This window comes from Dermochelys coriacea, chromosome 15 (assembly GCF_009764565.3).
Source record: "Dermochelys coriacea isolate rDerCor1 chromosome 15, rDerCor1.pri.v4, whole genome shotgun sequence".
NCBI classification, from domain to species: Eukaryota; Metazoa; Chordata; order Testudines; family Dermochelyidae; genus Dermochelys; species Dermochelys coriacea.
The window spans coordinates 2,713,783-2,734,726 of NC_050082.1; the positions used below are offsets into that span (position 1 = coordinate 2,713,783).

At 43.0% G+C, this 20,944-nt stretch overlaps 1 protein-coding gene across 5 annotated transcripts in view; it reads left to right on the plus strand.

The window, feature by feature from the left end:
* The window catches only part of OSBP2 (oxysterol binding protein 2), a 345,452-nt gene that overhangs the window by 20,024 nt on the left and 304,484 nt on the right, over positions 1-20,944 (plus strand). The window contains exon 1 of one of the 5 annotated variants that reach the window (XM_043497818.1): positions 114-261. The exons of 3 other annotated variants lie outside the window; for them this stretch is intronic. The gene's annotated coding sequence lies outside the window, so the exon portion shown is untranslated. Of the gene's footprint in view, positions 1-113; positions 262-302; positions 326-20,944 lie in introns of those variants that run through there. One more of the 5 variants, XM_043497819.1, reaches the window with a different exon arrangement.

Here is a 20,944-nt window from a genome sequence, read left to right on the forward strand (position 1 = left end):
AAAGTCAAATAGAGATAATGATAGCAGTAGTAAGTGTGAGGAGTACTTCCTGATAGGTTAAAGTGACATCCACCCAAAATTTAGGTTTTATAAAACCTCTTATAGGTAGAAATTCTTTCATGACTTTACAAAAATAAACAAGCCAGGGCCCTCTGTGCTTGAAAATGAGACTCTGTATCTTCTAACCTCTACATAAAGACTTTCCCAAATTAGGCACTCTTTCCTTCCCATTGCAAAAGGGATTCCTTCCAAGAACTGCAGGTGAGCAGATCGGAGACGGTGTTAAAACATGAATCTCTTGTGCCTAGAATGGCCACAGTGAAAGGTGAGTGTTTAAGGCTAGGTTCCTTTCTGAACAGTGTCTGTTTATTAGTAAAATGCATCTGATGAAGTGAGCTGTAGCTCACGAAAGCTTATGCTCAAATAAATTTGTTAGTCTCTAAGGTGCCACAAGTACTCCTTTTCTTTTTGCGAATACAGACTAACACAGCTGCTACTCTGAAACTATTAAAAGAATGGGCACATTCCTGTCCCAAAACCAGGCCTACATTGGAGATGCTCCAGAATTGCAAGTGCCTAGCACTGCCTTCTTCAATATACCCCCAGTTCTTGATTTGGGCTTATATAACCTATAAGGTGCACTATATGATGTGGCTTTTATAGTAGCTTGTATCTGCTTCAGCCATTCTGGAAGTGTTTCAAACTGTTGCTCTCATTTCTGACTACTTATGGTTAGACAGGGCTCCTCTGTTAAATCTCCTCCTACAGCTTTTGAAGGAGGATGCTACAGAAGGGAAAAGAGGCATTTTGTTTTTCCACCAGTGTGCTTAGTTTGGGAACTGATCCCTCTAGTTATCTTAAATAGCAATTCCCTGCCTTAGTGTAGTAGGTTCTGCAGCTAAACCAAATTGGGGCAACTGCAGAGGGAAAGGGGAGTGTGGGAGGGGCGTGAAATCCCTGTATGTGTACACTTTTTCTAGAGATTCTGGAATTATGTAATCTTCAGACCTATTTTCTTCTTGGAAGCAATGTTCAGCTGAGAGCCTTCACTGTTATGCTGCATTCCTAATGTGTGTATCAGTGACGACCCAAGTTTGTAATAGCAGTTTCAAATCAAGAAACTGAAAGCTCAAGCAGATGAACTAGTCTTGCCTGACCTAGGCAGCACACAAGATGCCTAGCGTTGCATGCTAACCTGATGGCTGTGTGGTACAGTGAGGAGCCAGGAGAAAGTTGTCTATAACTTCAAATCTCCTCACTCTCTGTAGTTTGTCACAGCTTTAAGTTGATTCCAGTATATGACTGCATAAATCTCTACTAATTGTAGTCAATATAGCAACCCAGAACACTCAGATAACTGTCCAAATGGAACTGTTGCTCTAAATGTATATTTGCAACGGGGGGTTGGTGTATGGGGTCTGTCCCCAGGATCCCACATAATATTTTTTTGCGGGGCGGGGTAGCAGTCACTGCTGTGCCAAAGGTTCCTGTCAGTTTTGGTCTCACTTCTGTGAAGGGCAGGATGCATTCAACCCGGGGAACTAACACTGTTCTCCAGGTTGGCTGTAAGGGATTGCTGAGAAGTGATGAGGCTTCTCGACAAAGCCACTGAGCATACTGTCTGCAGTGCTCTCGTAGTGATAGTCGGAGGAGCACAGGGCTGAATTTGGGATCCTTTTCCAGCCCTGACTGGTAGGAAGCCTCCCCTCCCTGCCTTTAGTGCTGCCAAGGGTGGGTTTGTTAAATAAATGCATATTGCACATATACAGACATATCACAAACTTATTGCAGCTGTTGTATGTGTGATTTTTCTAGATCTTATAAAAGGAAAAGTCCAGGGCTATGTGGCATGTGGGATTTGCTATATTGTATGAGCCTTAGCTAACAAGCTTATAAGTTCCTTGAACATGCATATGCTTTCCCTGCATGCCATCTCTCTCCTGAAGTTGCAAGCCTGTTTTTTTACTGGGAGTTCAGTATATAATTTTTCAGTTATCTTTTGTTAAAATCTTTTATTTTCTAGACCAAGTGAAGGCATTAAAGAAAGGGAGGCTGTGTCCATGCTCCTGCAGAGTCTCTCACTTCGGCTATTTGAGCTTTAGGCCTAAGTGCCACTAGATATTTTGGAAATGGAAGTTTTTTTAATCTTGCATAACGCAAATGAGTGAAGGGATTTTGCTTAGTTTAACCCCTCAAGCCCTGTCTCCATTACCTCCTGGAGAAACTGAGCATGGAAAATCTCAGCTTGCATGGTGAATTTTGCAGAAAGCTGTGTGTGTAAGGTTTGCAGTCTTTAAAAAATTCTCAGTACATTAAATGCTATATTAAATTGAATTGAGGGTATAATGGCACCTTGCAGCTTGCTCTGTGTTGATGCTTGTTCCCAACCAGTCACTGGATACCGAATTTCAGTACAGAGATTTAACTGCTAAGGCTTAAACTCCTAATAACAGTTGCGCTCGGAGATGGAAATGCTGATCCGGACCTTCACTAATATGGCACAAGCAGCGCCTGTAACTAGTGCCAAGATAGTGAGTGATAGGTTAAGTCATACAGAAGATACCCTTGGCACATTAGCAGACTGCCCTTTCTTTAATGATACAGCTGGTGGTTCTCACTCAAACTGCCACGTGGAACAGAGTGGCTGGTACAATATGTTTTACGTATGTGGTTATTCAATGAGTTTTTGATGCAACTGTGCATGTAACATTGGTCTTGGTCTTTGTAAATGTGATCTCAAGTTTCATGATCTTGATATCTCAAGTTTTGTCCCCATCTGAACTTGCTTCTTATTTGGCCTTTTCCTTTGAAAAAGGATGGGGTGGTTGTCATGGTGAAAGTACGGAACTCTCAGCCTTGGAATCAAATCATCTCTGTCCATAGAGCAGATATAGCGCAGATAGCAGTGGAATAGTATTCAGCCCCCTTTCCCCTCCCCCATCCAATTGTGCATCTCACCCCTGACCTGGAGGGGTCCAGCTCTGTGTATAGATTCATAGATATTAAGGTCAGAAGGGACTATTCTGATCATCTAGTCTGACCTCCTGCAGAATGCAGGCCACAGAATCTCACCCACCCACTCCTGCAATAAACCTCTCACCTATGTTTGAGCTATTGAAACCCTCAGATCATGGTTTAAAGACTTCAAGGTGCAGAGAATCCTCCAGCAAGTGACCCTTGCCCCTGGCTACAGAGGAAGGCGAAAACCCCCCAGGCCTCTTCCAATCTGCCTTGGAGGAAAATTCCTTCCTAACCCCAAATATGGCGATCAGCTAAACCCTGAGCATATGGGCAAGATTCACCAGCCAGATACCCAGGAAAGAATTTTCTGTAGTATCAGAAGGAAGCTGACAGCAAGGCATCTCTGGTGGGACTTGCTGAGCAGATCTATTTCAGAGGAAAATATCAATTCCTATTGTTGAGGCTTTGCTGGCAGAAATTTGGAGTGGATCATATCCTTAGCTACGGATCAGGGTTAGAATGCTGGCCATCAACATGTTTGAAAAAAGCTTGTTTAATCCCACTTAAACCCAACAGCTCAAACACTGCCACAAGTACTCCTTTTCTTTTGTCTCCCTAATGTTTCCTCTTCAGCATCAAATATTTTTGAGATCCAGTTCACGGCACAGAAATTCACATGTTACCCAGAGCTGACTTTTGCTTCATGAAATATGTGGAGGGCAACTTCCCTGTGGGAGAATCAGAATAGCCATATGGCAGACTAATTAGAATTTCTCTGCCAGCCATCTGGAATGCAAGGGTTCACTTTTTGCTAATTGTTCGTACCTCCTAATCACTGCTTGTTGTGGGGGAAACATCCATCCCCAATCACACTAATGAAGGGATCAGCCCAATTAGAATTTTGTAGTACCATGTAGCTTGCCCAGACTGCAATCTTAAAGCATTGGCCATTTATAAACCCATTGCTCTTATCTGCAGGCAGAGTAGCGTAACTAAACCTACAGTCTGTATTATTTGCCGTCCAAAGCTATTACATTGTCCAGTTCTGCTTATTTTACACTTCCATGTCCTCTGTTCTTGTCTTTGCCCTGAGCTGTCTATGCAGCTTATTAAAGGGCATTTCCTAGTGCCTTAGTCAGTGTAAATGTAGTTACACAGCGATAGTGCCATCAGTTTATAGTTGAAGCTGATAATCTTGCAATACATCAGGAAAGTGGAACATGTAAACTAGCTGGAAAACATTAAAATTAAACTGGCTGCAAACTAATCTCGTTGAAAGAGAAAGCATGGGAGCAATATTATTTCGGTTGTGATCTCTGAAGACCATGGGAAGGTATACTGTAGTATTGCAAGACACTAAAACGTATAGCCTTCATAGGATCCTGAGTTAAATAAAACAATGTTCTTGATATATTGCATGCTGTGCATACGTTAATATCGGAGGATTCTTAGTGTCACTGTAGGAGAGGTTGTAGATAGAAGGACGCATTCAGAGTTATACTATCAAGTTACACTTAACATGTGGAAAATTGGGGAAGAAGACTTTGGTTTGGCTTGGGGTAACTTTAGGTTTGTGCTTCAGTATACAGGAGCATCTGTCTATGGAAGGCTGTAGCTGATCCAGTTCAGCTGACTTTTCTTTGATTCCTCTCACATTGATTCCTCTCACTAACACGGCTGCTACTCTGAAACATCTCACATTGTGAATTATTACTCTCTGCCAAAGCAAAAAGAGTGATGTGAGAGTTGTACTTAGCTGCTCCTGGCTTCTTAATAGGTGTCAGTAATTAATTCTGAATGGCAACTTGGGAAGTGGAAATGGTAGAAAGTGTTACTCTCAGAAGAGCTATGTGAGAGCTTAGCATCAATGAGGAATCCAAGAGCACTCCTAAACTACAGGCTGAATTGACCAATTGTGGTTGTGTACTGCCAACCCAAAGAGACAGAACATTTCTTTTGGTTCTTTTGTTTCATTAATGAAAGTAAGTTTCACCCAAAGAGACCATGCCGAAAACTGCCCACTTGTATCACCTCTGTCTTTTGGAAATAATGGACTTGTTTTTTAACATTAGCAAAAGAAAAGAAGAGAGTTTAAGGAAACTGAGAACATGTTCAAAACCTCCTAATAGCTTGAAACTATTTCTTCTTCCTCCGCTAGGTTTTTAATTTTAGAAATTAAAATAAGTTGCTTTTCCCAGAGTATGAGTTAGTAATTTGGGGTGCAGTGTTAATGTTGAGTACAAAGAGTCCTTTGTGTCAGTAACAATCAGATAATTCATGTGTGATGTAAAGCCAACAGTGTTTTTATGAAATCATTGTAAACTAATGCAAATATTTTTCTTAACCATGTGGCTGAAGGCACTGATTGTAGAAAGGGTGTCTGGTGCAGAGATTGGGTTTGTTAAAACTGTTCTTGTGGCCTTGTCGGTGCCCTCCAACAGCCCATTACATGAGTCTGGCTTTGGCCATTCAGATGCATAACGACAGAAGAAGGTTCAGACAGATATCTGCTTTTTTGGCCACTAGAGAATAGTCCTTGCATTGTTTGCAAGGTTAACTGAAATGAAACAAGCTTTTTGTTATGCAAACGCTAGTATGAGGGAGCGTGGCACAATTTCTGCATTAAAATGACTCCACTGTTCTGAAAGACCTCATTGGAGATAGCAAGCCTAGCTAACCAACACAGCTTTAGGATCTTTATGGTGGTGGGGGATGGGGAAATGAGTTGCAGAAGTTTTGTGTTTGGATTTTACATTGATTTTTCCAGGACATTATAAGAGACAGGATGGTGAGGCAATATCTTGTATTGGACCAACATATGTTGGTGAGAGAGAAACTTTTGAAAGCTTCTTTACCAGCAGAAGCTAGTCCAATAAATGAAATTCTCACCCACCTTGTCTCTCTCCTATCCTGGGACCAGCATGGCTACAAAAACACTGCAAACAGGACATTACAGACAGGAAAGCAATTTTCTTTCCTTCTGTAATAGGAAAGCATCCATTTTTAAATGAGATCCCTTTTAGGTGCATTTTAGTCTGCCTGGTACCTGTTACAATACCATATGGTTACACCTACGTCCAAGGTTACATTGTAAAGGTCTCAATGGTCAGAGTGAGCTGGAATTTCATAGAATCATAGGTTTCAGAGTAGCAGCCGTGTTAGTCTGTATTCACAAAAAGAAAAGGAGTACTTGTGGCACCTTAGAGATTTTCCACTGAATGCATCCAATGAGGTGAGCTGTAGCTCACGAAAGCTTAGTCTCTAAGGTCCCACAAGTACTCCTTTTCTTTTTTCATAGAATCACAGAATATCGGGGTTGGAAGGGACCTCAGGAGGTCTAGTCCAACCCCCTGCTCAAAGCAGGACTGATCCCTAAATGGCCCCCTCGAGGATTGAACTCACAGCCCTGGGTTTAGCAAGGCAATGCTCAAACCACTGAGCTATCCCTCCTCATGAGTAAGCAAGGAAGGATGCAAAAAGAAAAGGAGTACTTGTGGCACCTTAGAGATTTTCCACTGAATGCATCCGATGAAGTGAGCTGTAGCTCACGAAAGCTTATGCTCTAATAAATTTGTTAGTCTCTAAGGTGCCACAAGTACTCCTTTTCTTTTTGCGAATACAGACTAACACGGCTTCTGCTCTGAAACAAGGATGGATGATTGAGTTTGTCACTGCCAGGTTCCCATCACAGGGAAATGTCATCCCCTCCCACAGAGTAAAGTGCTGGCCAGTTAGTTCAGTAGGCCTGCTAAGTACTAAGGCCCCAACATCCTTTTCCAGAGATGCACTAAAATAGCATGATGGCTGAATTGTTACCCTTGTCACCCTACAAAATTGAGCAGGAAGCAACATAGCCAGGAACAGCTAGAGAAACAAGGCTCAGTGTAGCTAGATGGGGACTAGATGTGAATGGTTGTGAATACTGCAGCCCTTTGCTCCAACACAAACCTCATCCCAATTCAGTGTCTCCTGAAGAGGCTGGCAATGGAAATTGTTCTCTATGACAGAAGAGAAGGCAAAGAGGAGGGGAATATGGTGAAACTATTGTGACTTTACTCACTCAGCGCTATGCAGTGACTGAGCTGACTGTAAGCGTCTAATTAAATGACGTAGCCAGATAAGGTGCCAGGTCACTCTAGAATGGGTCTAATGCTCTAGCAATGCAGTAGCGTTCACCTTGCAGCATCCTTGAACTCTTACAGTATGTCTGTACTGTGGTGATAAACCTGTGGCACGGAATCTCAGAGCCTGGCTCACCTGACTCGTGCTTGCAGGGCTCGGGCTGTGGGGCTAAAAGTTGTAGTGTAGGCATTTGGGCTGAGGGTAGAGCCTGGGTTCTGAGATCCTTCCGCATCACGGGGCCTGACCCCAGACGTCTGAACTGCAATTTTATTGCCCCGCAAGCCGAGCCCCACAAGCCTGAGTCAGCTGACCTGGGCCTGCCGCAGCGTGTCACAGGTCTTATCGCAGTGTAGACAGAACCTTAGGGTCCATTTGGAGAAATGCCCACCCAGCCAACACGCTTATCTCTGCTTCACCATCCTTCACATTTATAGGCATATTAGTGGGCTAAGGCTGGTGAACTTTGGCTTCCTTTCATGCCATTTCAGTACTTTCCACACAGTTCTGTTAGTGTACATAGGGGTGGAGTGAGGCTGCGTGCATCCTTTCCTTATCTATTAGTGAGTGTTCAGTCAAACATTACTGTCCCAGGAATCGGTGGCTATGTCTACACTGCAGCTGGGAAGCAAGTCTCCCAACTCTGCTAGACAGACGCGCTAGCTCTGCTCAAGCTGGCACGCTAAAAACTGCAGGGCGGCCATAGAGTCACGGGCAGCGGCATGGGCTAGGCAGCCGAGGATGGACCCAGAGGGGTCGGGTGGGTTGTACTCAGGGGGCTAGCTCGTGCCTCAGCATCCATAGTGCTGCTCTTAGTGCACGACTTGAGCCGAGCTAGCACATGTCCATCTGCCCAGGCTGGGTTGAGAGGCGCGCTCCAGCTTCATAGTGGGCACAGCCCGTTGCTCCGAAGGTGGAGTTTCATCTAGCTTCAGCCTACTACTGGAGCAGATGGAAAGGCAGATTATTTTTTTGATTCCTACAACTGTCTTAATTTCCAGATCAGTTTTAGAGAGGGCCTAAAATGACAAGAGAATTGAAAGGCAGCAGCTAGCGTGCTCTGATTACCCATCTCATGGAGGAGAAAGTTGTGTGCATAAATCCTCTGTCCTTGTGTGCACGGTCAAGGCCCACTGTCTGAAAGGACACATCCTGGCAGAAGTTCCTTAGGAGTGAGCTAGGTACAGTACTGACAAGAGTGCTGCAGAGTAGCTAGGAGGCTCTCTGTAGAATTGCTTCCCAAAGCCAGCAGTAGAAAAGGGGGGCGATCTGAAAAATATCTGGCCTTGGGACACTGTGTGAGGAGGAAGAGGATGGTGCAGAAGGTTCAGTGGAACCAAACAATATTTGTGAATCCTTCTGTTTTATCCCTACTCCTGTTAGTTCTCTGTACGATTGGAGAGACCCCTCACCTCAGGCCTTACCTTTCACACTACTCTCTGTCTGGGGCAGCTTTGATTGAGATGTTCTGATCTCCTTCAGCATGCAGTACACCACAGTATGTTACGGAACACAGGGCGTTGCAGGCAGCAAAGGGGCTAGGCCCAAAGCAATCCTAGCAGCAATGGCTGGAGCAACTGGTTTGCAACAGGACACTCATGCTATTTTCCTTTCTCCGTGTATTTTGATTCTCCGTGTATGGCTTTCCCAGTAACTGTTGCATAATGTTGGGTGGGGGGCTGGCAGGGACGAGTCAGATCCTGTTGGAATTGCTGATAGTTTGGGAGTGTTGAGGGTCATAAACAGTGGCCTGAGATCTGGTGTCAGGAATGTGAGATGTGGTATTTGACCATGAGACATTTTTTCCCCCTGACACTGTTAAAGACCTAGCTAGATGATAGCTAGACAAGTATCCAGTCAACACTGCTTCCACTGTCCCAGCTGGTATAGACAGTTGATATATGGGTGTGGTCACCTGGTGACAAACCACTGCAAGTGAGGATTGCAGCTGATCTGAATTGTTCCACAGTTTTGCTTCTGTCACATACTTGCTACCATGTGATTGTTTTGTTGAGCCCAGTTGATGTGAACAGCACTGTCCAGTACATGGAGACGTGGTATTTTGTGACTCTCTGCTATTACAAGATCTCCAGGTAGGTTATCAAAATCTATTGTGGTGAAAGCAGGAGGAGGAAACTGCTCAGCATTCAATAACCTTGCTACAGACATTATTATTTTTCTTCTGGACTGCAAATCATCTCTCCATTGCTCTGCTTTTGGGCATTGGCATCTTCAAAATTCCCCTGGTTCATGTCACAGCTCTTTTGCAGAACAGAGGTGTTCCGTGAAACTGCTGGAATTCACATCTCCATTGCAGCACTTCTGTGTAACTGGTTAGATTCTTCAGCTTCTCTAAGCAGCCACTGCTACTGTTCCCTTGAACCCTCCTCAGCACACTCAACCACTCCTTCAGGTTGCCAGTGGCCTTTTGAGGGTGCTAATTCCTGCCAGATCGGCTGTTCTCATTCTTTTTTCAGCCTATGGAGATGCACAAAACAAGATTTTACCAATTCCATGGGCCAAAATACTAAGAGCAGCAGATCTGGTAAGGCGTGGCCCTGAGTATAGAGCCAGGGGCTCAAGTTGGCTTGTATTTGAGCCACTGGCCTATGCTTCTGTTTGTGCTGCAATGTCCACGTTGGCATTGTTGCTGAGCTAGCTGGGGCAGAGTGAGCGCATGTCTGTCTGTGCTGGAAGGCTTCCTTCCCACTGTTGCCTGCTCTGGAGTTATTCTGGGGCAGGGCTCTGGCCTGTGCTATGCAGGAGGCCAGACCAGATGGTCACAATGGTCCCTTCTGCCTTGGAATCTAGGACTCTGCTCCTCCTGCTTTTCTCTAGGCCTATGTCTTGGTGCTCTGCCTTGCTACCCTGTGGCACAGCCAGGAGAGCCCCAGAGCTCTCAGGCTGGACTTCGGCCCTGTGATTATGCTGTAGTAGGGAGAGCTGCACAAGTGAAAACTTGAACTCCAAATAGCGAGTCCTGATAGGGGGCACTGGAGGGCCAAATACAGTAGGCAGGCTGCTGTGCATCCAGTTTTGGTTTAAAGGGACAAGGTCAGTGTTTTGCCCCACACTCAGACTTCCTTTCAACATGAAATATATTTAACTTCCCTCCTGAACTTGGGGAATAGAGGAAATCTCTGTGCCCAAAACAAGGACTACAGCACAGATAAAATTCCAGTTGCTCTCCTGGACTTGTAAGCCCCAGATTTCTGGGTTCTTCCCAATTGCAGGCACACTGCCCAGATACCCAGTTCGTTCTTGAGAACAAGGACAGATTTTGAAATATGTAAGAATCCCCTCTCCCAGAGCAAGAGCCTTGTATGTTTCAATATCTTGTCTGCTCATGTGAACAGAGCAGGCAGGCAGAGTGGAGGGGCAGCGTCACCCACCCATGTCTGCAAAGCAAAACACAGCTTAGAAAGCTCTGATTCTTAGGCATACTGTCCTGACAGTAGCCATTTCAGTCTTGTTGGAAAGTTCTTTCCAAATCCATCTCTAAGCCCGTATCTCCATGTAGCATCTTTCTCATTTTCTCCCTTCAAAAGAAGGTGAATATCAGCAGTATTCTGCAAAGATCTACATCTCTTTAATCTGCTAGCATGTCAGAATGGGCCAAGGCAACATATGAGTCTCTCCTTGCCCCCAGAGGGCTCACTGCTTCAGTGAGGAAAGATCTTGGACGAGATGGGAGTGTCTTATAGCATTTCCGGTTTAGGAGCAGAGAACTCTGCCAGAAGAATTGGCAAAGAGTCCTGTGGCACCTTATAGACTGACAGACTTGGTGGCACATAAGCTTTCCTGGGTGAATACCCACTTCGTCGGATGCAACCCACAAAAGCTTATGCTCCAATACATCTGTAAGTCTGTAAGGTGCCACAGGACTCTTTGCTACTTTTACAGATCAGGACTAACACTGCTACCCCTCTGATACTTGCCAGAAGAATGTGATTCCTTTAAATGATTCTAATGGCAAACTCAGTTTAGCTGTCGTGCAGAAGAAATCAAGCTATTGAGAGATCAGCTATAAGTGTCAGATTTGGCAAATTTGAGTGGTGAGCTTGGTGTATGACATGCAGTTTGGATGTATCATTGGTTGGTCTGGGGCAGTTTCTTTACCACATCCTTTCAAAGTCGTGTTTCTTTGAGAGTGCTTGCAGTGTGGTCTGGTCTTGGTTCAGCATGTATGTTAGTTGCTTTCCACGTTTCGCATGTGGGATTTTGGAAGACCCTCTCCTCTATAACTCGCCCTCCTACATATCTTTTGTTGTACTGGCTGGGGGCTGCTAGACACTACATTCCCCTGATTCTCTTTACCCACTCTCCAGAGAAGAGGATCCACTGCAGTTTTACTGCTTCTTCAACCCTTTTGCTGCCTTGGCTGTTCTTGCCAGATGTGACTGCTGACCTGGATGTGAACTGTGGTATTGATCTAAGGACATGGCAGATCATTTTGTTTAATGAGAAAAGCAGGAGACTGAGTTGAGGGTCTTGGCTCAGAGAAGGAATGTTATTCTGTGGTTAGAGCAGGGACGTTACTTCTGTTCTTGGGCCAGTCACTATCTCAACATGTGACCTTGGGCAAACCTCTCTGTGTCTGTTTTCCAACTCATAAAATGAGCAGTTAACTGCTGGAACAATTTATTAAGGCTCCTGGTGGATTCTCCATCACTGACCATTTTTAAATCAAGATGGATGCTTTCCTAAAAGATCTGCTCTACAAATTATTTTGGGGAAGTCCTAAGGTCTGTGCTGTACAGGAGATGAGATTAGATAATCACAATGGTCCCTTCTGGCTTTAGGGTCTATGAATCTATGGAAAATGGATATTGTAATGCTTTCCAGCATGGTGAGGACTAATGGATGCTTTGGGATCCACAGGCATAAGGTGCTATAAGTACCCAGCAGCATTAGCACTGATTTCAGTCCTCCTACACATTGTGGCTTCCACTATTTTAACCTGTGTTTGGTTTTTTTTTTCTTTATGAAGGATTTTGAGAGAAAGTAGGACAAGCGTAGTCCTCTCATGTAATCGCAGTGCAGCACCTGGCTGAGTCCCCTTGGTTCATTAATCATCCAGCTGCTGATTGCAGATTTAGGGAAGCAGAGAGCTCTAGGTAGCAGCATCTCCTCAGCCTGTAAGGACATCATGTGATTTGACTGATCTGAAACAAGCAAAAGCACTCAGACTAGAACACTGAAGTCACATGATGCCATTATTTGTGCTTAAGAAGCTATTTCTGGAACAACTCTTCAAACTCAAACATAAGCATATATATTTTCCCTGCAAATCTGCTGGCTTAGTGCATATGCCTATTATCAAAAATGTGCAAAGCCTCTGCTGTCTTGAGTCTTAAATGCATAAACCTTCCTTCTTGCTATGATTTATTTGTTTATGTACAGTCATTTCACGCACATGCAACTAATCATGTTAGATAGACTAGACTGTTCTTGAAAAATTGATATCCCGGAAGGAGCAGAACATATGGCAAGAAAAACAGATTTTCATATAAATGGCATTTTATGAAGAATTTCAGTCTTCTTAAGCATGGCTTTGGTGACAAAACTACTACTGTATTTGAATGGTAACATGGCAGCTGGCCACTTGTGCCTATTAATGCATTATAAATGTTAAAAAGGCAATTATTTATTGTAGCAGCTTTATGTTCAGTGATTACCTACAGACATTTACAACACTGCTTTTCCCAAGGCAAAGAATGACTCAGACAGCTGCTTCTAAATTGTGCTGGCTCTCATCATGACAGCCTTGTGCTCTAAAGGGAAGAAGAAAAGGAGTACTTGTGGCACCTTAGAGACTAACAAATTTATCTGAGCATAAGCTTTCGTGAGCTACAGCTCACTTCATCGGAATGCATTCCGATGAAGTGAGCTGTAGCTAACGAAAGCTTATGCTCAGATAAATTTGTTAGTCTCTAAGGTGCCACAAGTACTCCTTTTCTTTTTGCAAATACAGACTAACACGGCTGCTACTCTAAAGGGAAGAATAAATCCTGTTTGTTAAAATGTCTGACTGGAACTTCTGAAGGAGAAGCAGAATATAATGTACATTCCAGACATTTTAGCTGGTTTGAAGGAATGAGATTTTCATGTAAGTGTTTAATTCATCCTTCATCTCTGGGTTATATTTTAATGGGAAGGAAAATAATCTTTTTCTTAGGGATGGCTGTTAATTCTCAACGCTTGATTGACTTCTTGTGCCTTTCAAAGGACTGCCATGAAGAGGTGGCTGGTTTCAGAAGCACAGTAATGGTCCCCACAGCTAGCTCACTTCACCAGGTGTAATTGAATTACAGAGCATGGTGGCATTTAGGACATATCAGGCTTACCCATTTAATCAGGCTTTAACTAAGGCCTGGTCTACGCTAGAAATTTAGGTCAGTTTAACTGCATCAGTGGGGGGAGGGTGAAAAATCCACATCCCCTGAGAGTCATAGTTAAGCTGATCCAAGTCTCTGTGTAGACAGTGCTAGGTTGACACTCGAATTCTCTCTTCAACCTAGTTACCACCTCTTGGGGAGGTGAGTTACCTATGCTGATAGGAGAACTTCCGTTGGCAGAGGTAATGTCCACACTGAAGCGGTGCAGCGGCCCTGTTGTAGTGTTTTAAGTATAGGCGAGCCCTGATTTCTATGAGACGAGTTGGGAGGTCCTGCTACAGGACAGATGAAGGGGCAGTGCAATTTATTCAGTCATTCTCACGACTGACTTAATTTATAATTTTTTTCAACTTTCTGTGGAAAGTGCACAATGGTTACCATAGAAATACAAGAGGAGATGTATTGGCTCCTCCACCTCAAGAATTCTCTGGTCATGGACTGAATATGGCCTGCTGGCTTTTTCAGATCATCATCATAGGAAAATCATTTACCTGTTCGATCGGACCTTTTGTGATAGCCTGATGGGGCTGATAACTTTGAGGAGGAATGTACTTAAATTGCATTATGAGCTTGCATGTGTGCCAATTTGTTCATATCAAATTTGCTCCATTCAAGTTAGTTTGACTAACAGCCAGCACTACAAGCTCTCACTAGGATCTGAGAGTCAGTCAGGGCTATTTCTGGATCAGTGATCCCTATGTGTGCACAATAAATAAATAAATAAAAAAATCTGCGATCAGAACTTAGCCAACAGTTTTGTTTCATGAGCCACAATAGAATCCAGCTTGTTCTTTCCTAGCTGTATGGGCTCAGGAATTAACAGTAATAAAAGTTTATTTGATCAAGAGTCAGCAGATGAGTCTAAATAGACCTGGGACTGATCTGTTGCATTAAGTTGGTGACCTTTGAGCAGTCTCCAATGGCTCTTTTTTTCTAGTGCACCTGCACTCTGTTTTTAACACTCCTTGGTTATATTTTTTGAAAGTGCTGAAGCTCCATTTTCTGTAATGATTTATGCACTTAGGAGCCTAAGTCCTATTGCCTTTCAGTAAGATTTAGGCTCTTACATGTCCAAATCACTTTTGAAAATGGAGCTTAGCTCATAAGGCACTCAAGGCTTTTGGATATGTTAGCCTTAGTCTCCATGGTGAGAGTTCTTGGTGGAAGTTGGTTAGTAATTGCGTGATGGGGCAGTCACACTTTGGGGTGCAGTCCAGACCAGTGAGGGGTTGTCACCTCTTACGCTGTAACCCTAGTGCCTCACAATGCTTTTCCTCTGCAGCTCTCTGCCTGGGGAGCTCACTGCATGCTTGTTGCTGACAGGTCACGCTCTGAGTGTCTGTTTCCTTGTTATACCAATAAAATAAAAACCAGCAGGATCTTATTAAAGGGGAAAAGGCAAAATGCCACATTTATTGTGAATACAGAAAGAATCATTGTAAGCAGTTATAGCTATAACATTCCATTCAATTTCATATTTATTCACACATACACACACACGTTCTGCAAGGTTGTCATCATAGTTACCAGCCTTAGAGTTGCTCGTGCCAAGCCACTGGCCAGGTGGCCTGGACATGAGGAGGGAGCAGGGCCTTGTCTGATGCTTCTGGAAGTTGATTTGCAGAATCAGACCCCAAAGTTCTCACTTTCTAGAGTCCATTTTTATAGGAATTTCTTCCTATGCTAGTCTTCATCATGCTGTTGCTGAATCAGCAGATGGCACATTCCTGATGCATCTGTGCTGCCAGATGTTATCTTGTTCTTTGGTTCTCCCATCCTTGAGGCTGTTGGGTGGATTCCAGTCTGCCCTCCGGGGGTCCTCTGGTTATTTCCACTTGACACCTTCTTCAGCCGATGGACACTGGATTCTTAGGCTGGCACCTCCCTGATCGTTCAGTTATTATCCACACCAAGCATCCATCCACATATATCCTCTATCTCTATTTTAATCACAATTCTTAACAAAGCAAGATGAATACAACAAAAGGGCAGGGAGTCTCTGGGTGCTGTTTCTGTTGTTAGAGTATTGCTTTGAGTCTCTCTCTGCGTCAGTAGTTACAAAGAATTGCTTTGAGAACAGACTCTGTCATAGAATGTACTAACACAATTAGCAGCTTGCAAGTTTCACACAGAGAGGGAGAGAAACAGTACCAAAAACCAAGAGACCTCTTAATTAGTAATACCTTGGAATTTAAACTATAGGGAATCACTCATTTGTGATTTTCATATAGAACTTCTTTAGTATGATCCAACATAATGATGAAAGCTTGCTTATATTTTCCGAAGTTCGATGACCTCATGCTGTTCTTCCCTTCCTGTGGATTTCCTATCCCCTCCTGATTTCTATGTAAATGGGGCTTCTCCTGGTTTTGGTCACACCTTGCTTAATTTCATTGGAGACAGGCAGATAGCTGCCTTCCCTCCTGTCTGGAAGGGACCCTATTTCCTCCTTTGTTTGATTGCAGACTGTAACCCAATATTAGTGAGTATCCCTAAAGCCTTATGTAGTGGTAATAGAATAGCAGCCGTTTTAGTCTGTATTCGCAAAAAGAAAAGGAGTAGTTGTGGCACCTTAGAGACTAATAAATTTGTTAGTCTCTAAGGTGCCACAAGTACTCCTTTTCTTTTTGTAGTAGTAATACATACTCCTCACAATGATCTCACCAGTGTGTCATTAACTTTCAGAAAAGACCTCCCTTGTTACACTTCTATAATACAGTAAAATTGTATACAATCAGTTGATTCAATTGTTTATCACTTGAGTCAGCCTCCCTGCTTATAATAGACCAGTAAACCTTTGCAATGAATTCTTTGAAAAGTAAAAGCCAGATCAAGCTTCTCTTTTCTGCCATGCTGTCTCCTCCCCCACTTGTTACCTATTGGCTTCAGTTCCATTATATCTAAATAGGCCTTCATTGTCCCTGCCTGATGACCAGGCTATCAGAAAAGCAAATACAAGTTCCTTTGTCTAGGGCAGTCTGGGCTTAGGGGTTGCTTGGCAAATACCTTTAAGGACATAATTCTAGTGCATTCACAACTTTTTGTATATATCTCTGCATGCATCATGCAAGAATATTAATGACCAGTGAGTTATTAATTTTTGAATGACCTATTTCATGACCTTTCTTAGATAAAGATTATAACAATAAGGTGTTAGGTGTAGTGAGTATGACAGGTCTGACAAGCTGCTGACAGAGTAGTGAACCACCAGTGGGCCTCTTTGTCACAGGGGCTTCCCGAAAAAGGGAACTTCTCACCATGTTAATGCTTACGTTATTGGGAAAAGACATTAATTTACAATAATAGTAATTTGTGCTGCAGTACAACTCAGAGTTAGATGTAAGTAGTTTCTCCTTTGATACCAGCAAGGGATGTTTCCAATTCCATTCTAGTGAATCTAACACTGAAACCTTTCCCTCAGCCTCTCCCATCCTCCCTCCAATAGAATGTTGGGAATCATTAGGAAAGGGGTAGATAAGACAGAAAATATCATATTGCCTCTATATAAATCCATGGTATGCCCACACCTTGAATACTGTGTGCAGATCTGGTTGCCCCATCTCAAATATATATATATATTGGAATTGAAAAAGGTACTGAAAAGAGCAACAAAAATGGTCAGGAGTATGGAACAGCTTCCATATGAGGAAAGATTAATAAGACTGGGATTTTTCAGTTTGGAAAAGAGACTAAGGGGGGATGACAGAGGTCTATAAAATCATGACTGGTGTGGAAAAAGTAAATAAGGAAGTGTTATTTACTCCTTCTCATAACACAAGAACTTGGGGTAACCAAATGAACTGAATAGGCAGCAGATTTAAAACAAAAGTATTTCTTCACACAACGCACAGTCAACCTGTGGAACTTTGCCAGAGGATGTTGTGAAAGCCAAGACTATAATAGGGTTCAATAAAAAACTAGATAAGTTCCAGGAGGATAGGTCCATCACTGGCTATTAGCCCGGATGGGCAGGGATGCAAAACCATGCTCTGAAGTCTCCCTAGCCTCTGTTTGCCAGAAGCTGGGAATGGGTGACGGGATGGATCATGATTACCTGTTCTGTTTGTTCCTCTGAAACACCTGGCACTGGCCACTGTCAGAAGACAGGATATTGGGCTAGATGGACCATTGGTCTGACCCAGTATGCCTGTTCTTATGTTCTTAACCCTTTGAGCCCTGAGGGTTCCCCAGTTTCCCCTAAGAGTCTGATGAACCTCACTTTTCTTGCGATAAGGATGGGGCAGGATATGTTTTGGATGTGACTCATCAATGATATCCTTTTGGCAGCTGTTAGAGGCCTGGGTGCTCAGGCTGTGTGAGATGTGCTCAAATCTTTCATTGTGTTTTTGGGAAGAGGTGCTATATAGAGCAGAATCAGCCAGGTTCCCAGTCTTTATATGTTCTTGAGTCCATCTTTCTTCATTTTGGATGGAGTGGGAGATGACAAACAGTTGAGTCATGAGAGTAAAAATCTGGTGCTCCAGATGTAGACTATTCAATCTCCAAACAATGTTGCTGGAACGCTGCCAGGGCCCCACTGGCTGTCAGCTCCAGAGTCCTGCAGCCCCTGGGGCTGAATCGGAGAATGTCACGGAGGTCTCTGGAACTCTCAGATTCCGTGACTTCCATGACAAGTAGTCAACGCCCTGTGATCAGTGGTATCAAAGGCAGCTGATCACTCTCTAACAAAGTTGGCAAGGAGAGCACCTAGGAACAACACAAGTGCAGTGTCTGTACCATAACCAAGTTCAGGGAAATACATTATTTTGCTACCTTGCATTTTGTGTATGATCTTAACCAAAACTGGAAGACTAGTACTGGCAATTGGATAGATTCTTGCCATAAAGGGTGGACTTCTTGAGCAAAGATTGCATCTGTTTTTCTAGGACTACTTGGCAGTTGCCCTCCTTTATAGGAGGCATTGACAGTCTCCAATAGCAAGGAGCCCAATATGTTCCCTGCTCAGGAAGGACGTGGATCCAGTGCACTGGTTGTGGCCCAATCTCTCTCAAGACATGTAGAACCTCAGTAAGCAATAGTGGCTGAAATTTGAACATGGAAGACCACTGCAATAGTCCTTTCAATAGCTTGTTCTGCTGCCACGGACGTGGACCGCTTGATCTGGATTCAAGATTGGAGAGACTTGGAGGAGGAAGGTGTGGATGTCTGTTCAGAGGCTTTCAGAGAGAAAAGGACGTAATTGGAAATGGTCTTAGCATTGTTGACGAAATGTCAGACTTTTACCAAAGCAGTTCTGTATGTGCATCTCTGTGAGAAAGCAGTTTTTGGGCATTTGCCTCTCAGAGAAGGGACCATAATAAAATTGGGTAACAATGTTGTAAGAGCACTTTGGTCTTGTGCTGATGGGTGTTAGCTAATTGCTTTTAGAGTCAGGAAGTGTACCTCCATACAGTGCATTGCGCAGACTGGACATGTAGGTGCCTTACGGGTCTCTCTACCTTGCTATGACGTAGCAGCAATTGTGACTGCTGAGGCAGGCATTGATTGTTAGTTTGGCATGGCAACTCTGCTATCTCTGGAAAGGGAATATTGAGCCTCCCAGAAACAATGGCTGATTTAAATACTTTCTGAAGAGCATTAAGTTCCAAATATAAGAAACATTTCAGTTTGGCTTAAATGATTGACTCTATAAGCTAAGCACTCAAGCTACTTTTTTGGTTTGCGCAATCTGTTAGCTCAATGCCAGGTATTGATAATTAAGGCTACGTTTGTCACAGAGGTCATGGAAGTCAGGGAATCTGAGTTCCAGAGAGCTCCCCGACATTCTCTGCTTCAGCCCCAGGGGCTGCAGGACTCTGGAGCTGACAGCCAGTGGGGTCCTGGCAGAGTTCCAGCGACAGGAGACAGCAACAAGTAATAGGGGGCCCCCTGCAAAGTCCCACTGACAAGTGACAGATTCCTGAGGGGGCCGTCCTTAGGGTTCCAGTGATGGGCGACAGCCTCACACGGTGGGAAGGGGACGCTAGGCAAGCGGCTGGGCATCCCGTTTTCTCTTTGGGAAGTATGGTCACCCTGCAGCTCCCAGCTGCTGCAGGCAGAGGGGGAACCCCACAGCTCCCAGTCGTCATGGTGGTGGGGGAAACCATAGAGCCCCAGCAGCAAAAGTCACAGACAGGGTCACGGCTTCTGTGAATTGTTTATTGCCCGTGACCTGCCCATGACGGTTACTAAAAATAACCGTGACAAAATCTTAGCCTTATTTATAATCAATAAGAGTCCGTATGTGCAGCATTTGAAGTTAAATACATGGGATGAGACATTTATTATGCACCTTTGATGACCACCTCAGCATTCTACCCATTAATCGGGATGCATAAAAATCAATGATTAAAAAAAACCCATAAAAATCAGACTTGCATTTAATGGAAATAAAGGTCTGATTTAAATACTTTTTGAAAATAAACCTATTTAAAATTAAATAGACAATCTATATTATATTAAAGCCTATATTGAGGGTGAAACTTACCGTAATGTATTAAAATCATTTATATTAAATAAAAATTGAGCAGTAATGTTTGCTGCCAAACTTTTAAAGACAGTCAAACCATTGAATTGGTGAACTTCACTAGCTAAGCAACTGGAATCGGAAGGCTTGTTGAAGTGCTAAACTGGCTTTTGACAGCAGTAGCCTCTTCTAACTTCAATTTATTCAGATAGTTCAGTTCAATGACTAGCTCCTTCTAAGTTTGAGACATTGATTAGGAGTTGAAAAAGCAGGGAAGCTTATTGTTCCCTTCCAATCAGTGAGTAAAAATGAGCTGAGAGGATCTACTAGTTCTAAAAACTTGAAGGATAGAGTGAGTCAATTCATTAACTGCAGATAATACTTTGTTTGCTTAATCAATCAGTTTGCTTTAAATGCAAGACATGTTTTGATAAACTTTTTTCTTGTATCCAGCACATTTGATGTTATTTAAATTAACTTTAAATGCAGTTTGTGCATTTGTAATTGAATTTTTATCTCCATCCAAATGCAGCTTGACGAAACAGAGTGAAATATTAATCTAATAAAAAAAAAAATCAGTCACCATTTTGTAGCATTATAAAAATGTAAAGATTAAATATATGAATAAATGTATGTTTAAATTTGCATAGCTATAGTGCATCCTCCAAGTTTAGTGTAAAGGCTGTATTTAGTTGCAAATCAGCATGTTGTAAAGTTTACTAACAAATGAATATCAACCTTTCTTTAGGAAAATAACTAATGTACAAAGAAAGAACAAGATTTAAAATCAATGATTTAAATAAAGATTTCCTGCTTGATTTAAATTTGATTTAAATCGGTCTACCCTGCTTTTAATCCATATTTCCTCATACTAATACCCCAAACCTCTGAGAAGCTTGGAACAGGAATGTGGAATGGTTACAATGGTTAATAATTAGAACATTTCTAAAATAGCTATTGTAAAATGTGGCGTATGCAGAACTCATGGTGTGGTATGATG